This window comes from Berghia stephanieae, chromosome 1 (assembly GCF_034508935.2).
Source record: "Berghia stephanieae isolate SIO BIC M18660-M18661 chromosome 1, UCSD_Bste_1.3, whole genome shotgun sequence".
Classification (NCBI taxonomy): Eukaryota; Metazoa; Mollusca; class Gastropoda; order Nudibranchia; family Aeolidiidae; genus Berghia; species Berghia stephanieae.
This window is the reverse complement of record NC_088360.1, coordinates 45,522,106-45,534,605: the sequence shown is the minus strand read 5'-3', so window position 1 is coordinate 45,534,605 and position 12,500 is coordinate 45,522,106. Positions and strand designations below refer to the sequence as shown.

Genomic DNA, 12,500 nt, shown 5'->3' with positions numbered 1-12,500 from the left:
ACGATGGATCTTACCAGCTTCCCTCCCATGTCGCGTTTATCTTATACGACGATATTGTAAACATGGAAGTGTGAAATTAGGAAGAAAATAGAATAGTCATGTGTGATGCCGTGCCAGCCAGACAAAGCTGACAGAAAAATACATGTAAAAAATAATGTCTTGAATAGAGACCATCCTTCTCACTGAGAATCGAGCCTAAGATCGGGCAGATATTATAGTAGACCTTACACAGAAAATTTGTTGGTTAAAGATCAAAAAAAAATAAATATATATAATCAGTATGAAACAAAGCAGATTTTAAATCACAAAAGTATATAATAATATCAATCTAATCCATTTTCAAGGTGATGTCAACTGGACTCAGCGTTAGATGACTACTTTATAAAAATAATTATTTTCAATTAATTGCAAATAGCACTGCAGATCTTACAACATTTTGTGCCATGAATCATAATATAATGCGCCTTCTAGTATCAGGGAGACAGGGACAACGCTGTTAACGGCCAGGTACTTATTTACATCTGAGTACGGTGAGAGAATGTGAGTAAAGAGCCTTTTCCAAGGACTCAAGGACTATGGGCCGAGCGAGGCTAGAACCCAGGACCTTCAGATCCGAGTGTCGTACCACTAGACCTCATAGCCGCACAACTACCGTACTCAAGAAAAAATGTTTTTCGCGAATTCTCAGGTGTGAGAGTGTTTGTAAGATGAGGTTGTTTTAAACCGACTTATATTTGAAGGACGAATTTTCTGGTCAAATTTTTTAATACATGTTAAAGTTTAAAGGTTTTTGAACCAGTTCGAGACAGTCCTGTCATCGACAAAACACTGTATAAATGATTTATTTTGGACTGTGTGTCAAGAAATACCAGAGTTCCCAACGATGGCTATTGTTTTGATTCAGGCACCAAGGGTGAGATGCTATCATAGCAACACCTCTCAAGGTGCCTAGAGTGTCTCTATGTATCTGACTGTTATTCATCTAAGAAACAATCGGATGTAAAGGTTGCCAATTTGGTGTTTATAATGCCAAAGTTCAAAGATTTGGCATGGGAAAATTGGTTTTGGTATTTTTGGCATTTTTCTAAAATCACTTCATTTCAAATATTTTATTGACAAATGACACTCATTTCCCAAAATATGCAAAATCGTATCATTAATTTGGGACAACGAGGTTAAATTTAACTCCTGGCAGTGAGATTTATTTTAATGTACATTTTAGTTTTGTCTTTTTTTAAAAAACAGTGATGCCTAGAAAAGTTTGGCATTATTTCCGACCAGTTGCCATTTTATTTTTCTGTGACTTGGTTTGGCTTTTCTTTTTCGAAAACTTAATCTGGCAACCCTGTCGGATGGTCATGATAAGGGGACGATTGATTCCAAATGGTTGAAGGAAGTACGTTCATGAACGGGATTAAAGAAAAGAAAAGTATAGAATATAGTGTGAACTGGAAAGAATTTGGGACCCACCTTCTGAAATCGGTACCAACTAAGTCGGATGCTTTTTTTAAATTAAGAAAAAGAACTTTTATATAGTGCAATATCAACTAAACAGGCTCAAATCGCCTTACACAGGATCCCTGACCAACAGCGACACGTAAGAATAATAAATATTTCGGGCTTAGACACCCCCCCCCCCGCCTCCCAATCCACCTTTTCTTAATTGAAAAGTAATGGATTATTCAAGCAGCGTAATGTTGACACCATTAATAATAATCAAAATATTTAAGCTATTTTAATATTAAGCTATTTTTATGAGTAGTTCTCACTAAATTGTATTAATTGTACTATAAACGTTCAAGGTTACAAATTGTTTTTGTGTGTTGGTACGTTGTATCCGTCTGGCAGCTGTTGTGAATTTTTTAACTAGACGTACAGCATCAATTGCAATTAACCAGTTAACTGCAGATATTCTGGAAAAAACATGTTTTAAAAAATGTGGCCAGGAAACTCGTCTTTTAAATATTGATCGATTTAGATGATCCTTATCGTGATTAACATGCCAAACTGGGGATTTCGCGAACTCCAAGGTTTGAGAGTTTTTACCAAGATGAGAGTCATTTGAAGGACGAGTTTTCTTGCCAAATTTTAAAATACATTTTTCCCCCGAGTACGGCAGTTATCTGGTTAATGCCAAGTTGAATTCCACCATAAATTATATCACGTCCGACAACTGGAACCATAATGAATACCACCACACAATTAGAGCCCATTTACATTATCGCACGTGCGATACATTTACGGTAAATCTGTGTATGGATGGAAATGTAAACGCAGACAAGCGGATTACCTTTTCGAGCATCGCGACTTGTCTTTACCTAAATGGGTAGACTAGACAATTCTGTAACGAATAATTGACTTGACAAATGGTTAGTTAGAGCTTGTTGATGACTTTGAGGTGGTAGCATTAAGATCTTCTCATGGAACAGAGAAAATGAAATGTTAATTCCATCCAATTCCTCATTATCTTTCTCATCCTTCTCTTCCTCCTGATCTCCTCTTACAACCTTATCCCCTCCGCATTTTCCCCTCCCTCTTACATCTTTTCTTATTCTTCTTCCTCCTCATCATGGTTACAGTATACTCTCTTCATCACAGTTACCACCACCACCACCACCAAACACCCCCCCCCCCTTTCCATCCTATTACACTTTCTCTTTCTCATTCTTTTCTTCCTCCTGCCTACCTCTTATAACCTCATCCTCTTCTTTCTCCTCTTTTCCCATCTTCATTCTCCTTTTTCTCTTCTTCTTTCCTCTATTCTTACTCTCCCTCCTCATCATCTTTACATCGTAGCCACCACCACCTCTACCACCACCACGGGTTTTTCACCTTATCCATATCCTCCTTGGCTTTCTCATCCCCTCTTCTCATTACACCATCCTCTTCCTTCTCCTGTTCCCATCCTCTTACTCCTCCTCCTCTTACTTCTCCTCCTCCTCCTCTTTAACTCAACCTCCTCCTTCTCCTCCTCCTACTCCTCCTACTCTTCCTATTCCTCCTCCTCCTCCTCCTCCTCCTCCTCATCATCATCATCATCATCATCATCATCATCATCATCATCATCATCGTTATCATCATAATCTTTATAGTATTATATCTTCGTCGTTCGCCGCCATCAACAGCACTACCACAACCACCGCTATTCTTCCTCTCACCAATTCACTGATCACCCCGTCGTGTTAACAAACTGTTAAACTTCACTGACAATTTCAATTGTAGTCTAATTGCTCAATTGCTTTTGTTCCATGTGAAAGCCTTGCGATCCTTTTGCTACACTCATTCTTTGATCTGGCTAATGAAGGAACGGGTTACGCCCTCGTGTAAAATATCCTCGACAATGCCATGGGCCAGTAGAACTCTCCTCGAGCGGAAAATTCGATTTTCATAGGGACACGGGAGATAACTATAATATTTTTCATGTTCTTCCCGTGCGCCACAAGCCAACTGGGGAGATTGAAAGGCATCCTGGAGCTAATTTTGACTAGGGGAGCGAATTGGGGAAACAATTTGTTAGAGGTTTATGAATTGGGGGAGTATACTTTATGTTTTTATGATAGGGATAGGAGCAATATTAGTAAAGTTTAGCATTTGGTATTTCAAAATGTGGTCAAAGATTTAGAGCTGCTATCCCCTGTTGATAATTTCTCAAGTCAAAGTGATCCAAATCAGTGGTAGAAAGTAATGAATAAAGATGAATATTACAGCTTCAAAAAAGAACAAAATACCAAACAAGGAACGTTTCGGGCTCAAAACCATTCTTCAGCCAATAACAAAAACAATTTAAATACCAATAGATTATTTAAAAGCCAAAGAGGCGGCAGATAAATATTTGGGATGGCTGTCCTCAAGTAAAAGATCTTGGAACGTTGATTATTTTATGTGGAAGAAAAGGAAGCTTAAGATCTGAGGTCTCTAAGAAGTCCAAACACAAATGAACCAAGTATAATTACTTGCTATATTTTACAATGCCTCAACATATTCAGGTGCAAAACAACCAGATGATAAATGATGACTCAAAAAGAATCACTTTTAAAATATACAGAATATCATTTTTTTTTTGTTATTGATTTCATAAGGAAACTTGAAGGAATGTCTTATCAAGATAAAGCAACGCGATAGATCGGATTTTTATTTGTTCACCAGAAAAGTAAAGAAGGGGAATATACTTAAAACTTTCGGGATATATGGCTTAAAAATTAAAGTATTGTGGAAAAACTGATCGTTTATATCTTTTTGAAAAATGAATCGCGCCTTCAATATGGCAACAAAAGCAGATGAAGGAATAATCTATTGATATATATCGATGGCCCGTTGATCAAACTTCTGAAGTAGCCTCTTTGCGATACTATACTTCAGAGGTTTGATCAACGGGCCATCGATATATAATTGATCAAACAACCGTCTGACACTAACAAGAATACCCAAGAATACCCTTTTTGTCTGAGTTAGAAAATTGGAGATATGATCGTGCTCAAGAATAAAAGAAATTATATTAATATGATTGACTACTGCTCCAGACTATCAGACTGTAGTGCAATGCCATCCAATAATATATTTATTATTATATCATCAGAAACGACCTTTCTCCTCTTTCCTGACACACCCCTCCCTCCATTTCGTTCATATCTCTTTTTCTGAAATTAGTTTGTTCTGTACAAAAGATACGGGTGTTTACAGATAATGCTAAGCTTAAAATGTGACTGGAAGTATAACTTGATAAGATTATCATGCATTACCAAATTAGAAAACAGAGATGTATACTGAACATGTCAAATAAGTAAATAATGTTATGGGGAAAACCTGATAATTTCAAAGCATAAAGCGCGATTCTTTGATTCCTTTATCCGTTTTACAATACTTTAGGCAGTATGTTATCACACTTCCAGATCAAGCAGTACGAATCGTATGTTGGGCGCCATTGTTTGTTCTCGGTATTTTTTAACCAAATCCCTTGCTCGTCAGGTACTCATTGAGACTTAATTCAAATCGTGTCTGGTCTGTTAAAATGCTTTGAACACACCGGGACATGCGTTTTGAGTTAATCATCACCCACCCGGTTAATCAACACGCTCATTATCGCTTGACATTTTTTTACAAGACGAGATACCGTCCCCAGACCATGAGACATCACTATCAAGTGACCATTGACACTTCCGATCCCGATTTGGAATGGTTTCTAATGCTTCAAAAGTTGTCTTTTTAGATATAGAAAACAAGATTGTTACTGAAAGCGTTAATATGATGGGAGGTGTAATTATTGTGGGCTATGCCCGTCCGATGGCCACAGGGTGTGTTATAATACTCTTTATTATAATAAAGTGTCCTATCCAAGCTAGAAGCTACAATGAAAGAAGAGTTCTCCGTAGGAAGGCAATGGGCGGGTCGAAAGAAGGGGGCGGGGTCAACTGACTTGACTTCCCGTCGAGTTATTAGTGAAGAGATCGTTATACGCAGGTCAAATGGTTCAAAGAAGTTATCTCCACCTAAACAAAGGCAATTTTCCAGTTGAGTGGCGCCGGAAAGATGGGCAGAAAGCGAGAGTTCATATCTTTTATGTGTTTTTGGTCGTGCTTCTTTGGTTTTACTATATATTGAGGCAAGACAAAGATGAACTGCGTGCGAGATACTGACTGTCTTGAGAGAAATATCTCCCGTTTTGTATAGAAGATAATCGCTCGCCCGTGATTGAGTTCAGTCGTGCAAGACTTAAAGCATATTTAAACAAAGTAACAAAATTCTCCCAAATAATATCCAACAAAATTATTTCACGGTAAAGTCTGTTGATTTTTTAAAAAGACAATACTTTTATCCAAAAAAAAAAAAAAAGAAAATAAAATGAAGAAAATGATTGGTAGACTTCACCCTTTTGACCAATTGGAGGAGGCCCTGTTACTCAGACGGCAAGGCACCCGATGCAGATTTTTTTAAAACGAGCTTTTATATAGCGCAATATTCACTAAACGTGCTCAAAGCGCTTTACAAGGGGTCCATGGCCAACAGCAACAATTAACATGTAGGACGAGACATGACGCCTGTTAGGCGATATTACAATTATTTCGGACAGAGACAAAGCTGTTAACGGCCAAGTACTCATTTTACACCTGAGCACTGTGAGAGAATATGAGTAAAGAGTCTTTTCAAACGACTCAACTATGAGCCGAGCGAGGCTCGAACCCAGGATCGTCCGATCCGAAAGCGAGTGTCATACCACTAGACCACATAGCTGCACGATACAAATGTTATAATGATTTTATCTCGTTACTACACTGCAATGCATTGATTTTTTTTTTTAATGTCTTTGTTGGAGGGAATGAGTAGTTTGCCTGCTATTGCTACTATATCGAAATAGGTGAATATAAACCATTTGTAAACCTCATTTCTAAATACTCTGAATAATCACTACCCTTCTCAGTGCTTTATTTATTTCCACAGCGTGACACATGGGGCCACCTTTCGCTTTCGTATAGCATAAGTTGCCTTTTTAGCGCTCTTTAGGCAATATTTACAATATCCATCGCTGTCTTTGCCAACTACTAATTAGTATGAAGGCATACAGATAGGGTCAGTTTAACTATATGAAGAACAAGACACATTCCAGCTAATACTTGATAACACATATCTATATCAACATGGAATCACTAATATTATGGACTCATTTTCAAAGCTCTAGCTAGCTACCGCATATCAAACCACTTTGTGACTCAAAGATTATTGATTTATGAATTTGTATTATAATGAAAAATTACGAATTCATAAATGAAAGAAATTCTTTATTTTATGAGTGATGTCCAAACGCGTAGAGCGCATTTTAAATAAATTTTTATAGGCATTGCCAGAAATTTTATTCGAAAATGATGTTTATATTTTGCTACGTAGTTATAAATTGTTTTAACATCATAGGACGTAGTATGAACAAGAAGTGTTTACAAAACTTATATCCTTGTGAGAATAGGTTGATGACTCTACAGGCTCGTGATTTTAGGCATGTTTCCAGAGCTAACTGTGCCTGTTCTCCCGCTGGTTCTCTCCACTGGAAACCCATGCTGTACATCTGTATTCTGTACACTCAAGAGGTTTGCCTTTCCCTATTGATAAGCTTGAGTAAGATTTGTCGAAGTCATTATGCTCTTGTATTCTAATTGCCGACAAAGCTCCCGCCTTCATTTTAATTGCTAAGTGTTTTACAAGACCAGTTCTTAGCCATGGGTAGTAAAGTTGTCTTTGTGGGCGATATGAGGATTTAAAACGGAAACAAAATACACAAATGGGTTTTTAAAAAGGGAAAGAACAAAATTTGTAAAAAAGGTATTGACCTTGACGTTAGACAAGTACGTGGAAAAACGTTCCCTGACTAAACATCGCCGGATGCAGGGTGCTTATGTCTTACTACTACTCTCGGAAAAAGTGTATGAAACCGCTGAATACAGCAGACAGAAATCTCCAAGAAAAAAAAAAAAACAACCCAAAAAGTTAGCCTACATTGTCTGGGTATCAAACCTCAGGTTACAGGTCCGACATGCTACCGCTACACCACAGATGTTACTCAATGGTTGGGACGATTTAATGGTTAGTATTTTCACAAGAATAGACAACTCGACTGTTAACTCTTGTCTGCATCATTAGTAAACATTGAATACCAAAGAATAAGGAAGAAATCTAATTATGGTATCACGTCTGGCCTGTTTTCAGGTCGTCTCGGGGTACGATCCAATCAACAGTGAAGGCTGGCTGATGGCTGATTTTTTTTCTCAGGTGATATTTCTTTTGTATTTTGCCTTTGCTTTTATCTGGCATTGTTTCAATATCTTTCATGCTTAAAAAAAAAAAACAACATTTTTTTGCCAGTCCTTGTCCCAAGTTGTCCATTTTCACTTTTTTTTTCGTGGACTACTACAAGTCGACAGTTTGTGAAATTCTTGTAAGATATGGATTGTGTATAATTCCACTAATTTCTACAACGCTTAAATCCTTTACAATGCTATCTAGGATAATTTAGAACTGTTATCCCAATTCCTTTTGGAATAAAAAAAAGTAAACCGCGAATCACGTGACACCGGCTTTTTCTAGGCCATTATTAAGAATCATAAAGGTATCATAGAATAATATGGACAAGTGCTCGGCCATAGCCACCTTTACACGCTTATCTGCCGAGCCAGCTGACCTTCTAATTTGTGAGCATTAATTACATATCTTGACACAACAATATTTAACATTAATATGGTACAGTTTCAAGAACCATGTATTTCATATTTATCTGTCGTAAGTATGTAAAATGTGTGAAGAATCAAGAGAGCCCGCGATTTAGGTTGGTCTTGCATATATTATTCCAGGCTATGACATAGTGTTCGACAGCCACATTTCTATAGCTTGACATTCTTCAAAGAATCTCGTTAAGAAAATTAAATAGACGGAAAAGGTAGGCAGCTTTTTTCCTATTCATCAAGGTTTTACTACAATCACTGGGACACTAAAATCAATTTTAATATAAAAATACTGGGTGTCCTTAAAGTCTTTCCCTGTTTAATTACATCGTTAATAGAAAAACTTTATGGTCATTTTTATTTAAACGTAGACTTATTAATACATAAATTCTTTACAATATATTGACCATTATCTTTTACTCATTGCGCCTCAATATGGTTGCCATGGCTACTCGCAAATTCATCCTATTTTCGATTGTTTTCCGTGTGTTTTGTAGCTTTTGTGGCGTGATGATTCAATAACAAATTTTATTCATGGTAAGTGTTCCAAGACATGGTATGGGAGCTTAACAAATAATGTCTATGACGTAGTCACTTAGGAAAATGTCATACATAGAAATGTCCGGTGACCCAGGCGGCCAGGCAATCAAGTCCATCTCTCACAATCCATCTGGTTGAAACCTTTTCATTTAGAAGTTCACACACGTCTTGAATCCAAGTTGGAGGAACACCATCTCAATGAAATAAATATCTATGCTTAATAGTAATGGAGATGGAATGTAGCATAAAAGTCTAGTATCTAAATAGACATTTACAATAATCGTTTTTACGGAAAAGGAATATGAGGCTATAAGTCATGTGTGCATATGTCAATACCAAAACTTTATATGTATCAGAAAATATACCCGTTATTGTGTTTTTCTTGTTTTAAAATATAGTTTCATGTTCTGTCTGTAATCGTCTGTCAAACTGGGTTACGAAACGTTGTTGAGCTACTTTTTGAAATTTCGTTCCATACAATCATATTACAATAAGAGACTTTTGACGCACTGTTGTTATTCAGAAATAGATGGAGGAAAAATTAGGTTTTTAAATTTATGCTCATTTTCTAAATTCGGTAATGTAATTAAGATCAAAAACTAATAGGCATCAATATCTGACATTTCCTTAGAAGATGGTTAAAACCAAATGCAAAATATATGTGATGGTTTTAGAATTATGCGTCTTTGAAATCAGGGAAAAACTTTATGGACACCCTATATAGATAGTATTATCTCTGCTACACAGTTTTTTTTAAGACATCATCACCAGCGCATAACGTTTCCATCGCCTAAGGGGAGGGAAATATATGGAGGGTACACTTGCAATCATTTATGTACCCACCTGTTAGGCAATAATGCCAAACATAACTTGTCTTTGTTTTTTCCAACATATAAGATGTGCCAACCACATGAAAATCGTACCACACAGGAGACGACATGTTAACAGCTTTGATGCCAAGTATCAATTAGAATGCCCGAAACTAAGCCTACTTCAAACAAAGGCTGTTTATGTAATTTTCTGGAGTCTTTCCGTCCCATTCCACTTAAGATGTGTACGTCTTTTTGGAAGTCGTCTCAGAATGACAACCGTCACACCATCTGTGATGCACGTTTTAAATCATGACATTTTGTGATTTTTTCTGTAGAAGATTAAAAAGTTGTTTCGTATTAAAATTCATATGAATTTACCAAATCTATCTTTGATTTATAAATAATTATGCGTAAAGAATTATTGTAATGCATTGACAATATGAACACCCTCAAGTGGTTTATCAAAGCTGAACGAATCGTTATGCACATATGTTGAAGTAATTCATTTTACACATTTTACACGTGGGTAAAATACTGTCCTGTTTGATCCATACATAATTCTAACTAATTCTAATTTGTTATACGTTAATTTTATATCTTATTCAGGAAATGGCATTTACTGTGACACTGCACGTTGTCCTTCTGTCTAAAGTGATCATTTGGACCATAAATAGTACAACGGTAGCAATTTTTAACCACTTTACTGCAGTACTTTGGGGAGACACGTATCTCAAAATTTTGCCAGAAAAACTAGATCGATTTAAATGACGCTCATCCTGGCAAGAACTCTCAAACCTGGGACTCCGAAAAGAGTTTTTACTCAAGATGAAGGTCATTTAAACAGAATGATATTTTTAATTTGAAGGACGAGTTTTCTGGCCAAAATTTAAATAAGTATCTTTCCAGAGTACGACAACTAACTGGTTAATATTGTTTCTCTATGCTAGAGTTGTTTAGAGATGCAATTAATGTTAACATTATGATTGCCTTGAATAATTCTGGTAAGAAAATAAGTTTAGACTAGAAGAGCTATACATGATTTGATTAAGTTGTTGCCATCGTTTTGTTATACCAAAGAGTCGGACGCTAAAGTCAGTACAGCTTTTTAGAAAGGACAAACTTGACGTCACTCAGCTTTGTGTTATTGTCTTTAGCCAACGTTTCTATGAGTAGTTCGCACTAAATTCTATCAATCAGACTATAAACGTTCAAGGTTTCACATAGTTTTGTTGGCTGGCGGATGTAGCAAGTATTTTGGCTATATGCATAGCATCAATAAGATGAATACTCAGCTGACCTATGAAATGAGAATGAAATTTCAGACTCTACAGTACGAAGAAATAAACAATATAGTAATATCAAACCCAACCCCACACCTCCAAAAGTATCGTAGTTTAAGATGAACCATCTGTACAACATATCATAATATGCAAGGACAAACAGGAAAAATCGTCTTACGATGAACCTGTTTTCACAATGCTTACGGCTACTGCTGTACTGTAGACAAATACGTTTTTAAAATTTTGGCCAGAAAACTCGTCCTTCAAATAGTGACCGATAAAGCTGACCTTTATCTTATCAAAACCTCTCAAACCTGGTACTTTACTAAAGTCCCAGGTTAGAGAGTTTTTGACAAGATGCGATTTTTGAAGTACGAGTTTTCTGGCCAAAAAAAAAATAATATTAAAAAAACTTTTCCAGAGTACGGCATTATTGATGACTCTTGCACTCCAATTTCGAAGTACATGTTTAGTTATGTGCTGTTACATATCTGGAGGATTAATCAAATGAAACCCCCTATTCACTTTTTCTATGGTTGGTTTAGTGGTAGGTAAATCGTTTCACACCAACGTTGTCTTTTTCGCCCATCAAGAATATCAACAAACGTAGCAGGTTGTGGCTCGTTAGACATATGTAGAAATGTACATTTGTGGATCTCCCACTGGCAAATGCCAGTAAAACCCATGGGAAATCATTGGTGTATTTTACTCAACTGTGTGATTTTGAGTTTAGAGAGCCATTTAGAAATGGATTTTAAATATGGTAGGTGTTTCTCCAGATGTGAGTAAATACACATTTTGGACATGTAAAGTTGTTTTTGTTCCCCACGATGACAAATAGGTCAGGTGGTAAATAAGATTATGGGCCTTCAGAATTAAAGAGAAAATCAATTATTATAGAAAAAGCCTAATAAGGAGAATAACAGAGACAAGATAAATGATCAACTCATAGAATCATTTACCACATAATATATATATATATATATATATATATATATATATATATATATATATATATATATATAATTTATAAAAACTAAAACCATGAAATAATAGTGCTCAACTTTTTGATAAAAGGAGCTATTTACAAAACATTTCAAGTATAATTATGATCAACTTCTACAATATATAGAATTATACTTGAAATTATATATATATATATATATATATATATATATATATATATATATATATATATATATATATATATACATATATATATAATTATAAAAACAAAGACCATGAAATGATAGTGTTCCGTTTTTTTTATAAAAAGGAGCTATTCTGAAAACTGTCTACGCGCAATTTTATTAAACTTCTACAGTATTGCTTCAAGCATTTGCTATTTTCAGGGATAAATGAAAGTAATAGGAGATTGTTATTGTTTTCTTTTATCCGGTTGTAATCATAATATCTCAACGCAGGTGGGACTTCTCTCTGATCTCTCTTTCTCAGCCAGGTGGAGGGTGCCGTGAAAGTTGAATCCCGATTTTGGCTCTGATACAGAAATATTTTTATTCTCTGTTTTCAACTGGTACTTCTCCATACCCTATATTTCTCATCATTATTGATATACACATAAGTTATGATAGACAAATGGCTTGTGTTGTTTAAACGATTTACAGCAGGTTGTCATACAATGATCTTTGCATCTAATGCACTTC

General features: G+C 35.8%; 1 protein-coding gene across 2 annotated transcripts in view; it reads left to right on the top strand.

Moving 5' to 3' along the window:
- Nucleotides 1-1,335: 1,335 nt before the first annotated feature.
- LOC144975924 (uncharacterized) overlaps nucleotides 1,336-12,500 on the top strand; it is a 437,885-nt gene continuing 426,720 nt past the window's right edge. For both annotated transcript variants that reach the window (XM_078920118.1, XM_078920114.1), the window contains exon 1: nucleotides 1,336-1,347. The gene's annotated coding sequence lies outside the window, so the exon portion shown is untranslated. The remainder of the gene's footprint in view (nucleotides 1,348-12,500) is intronic.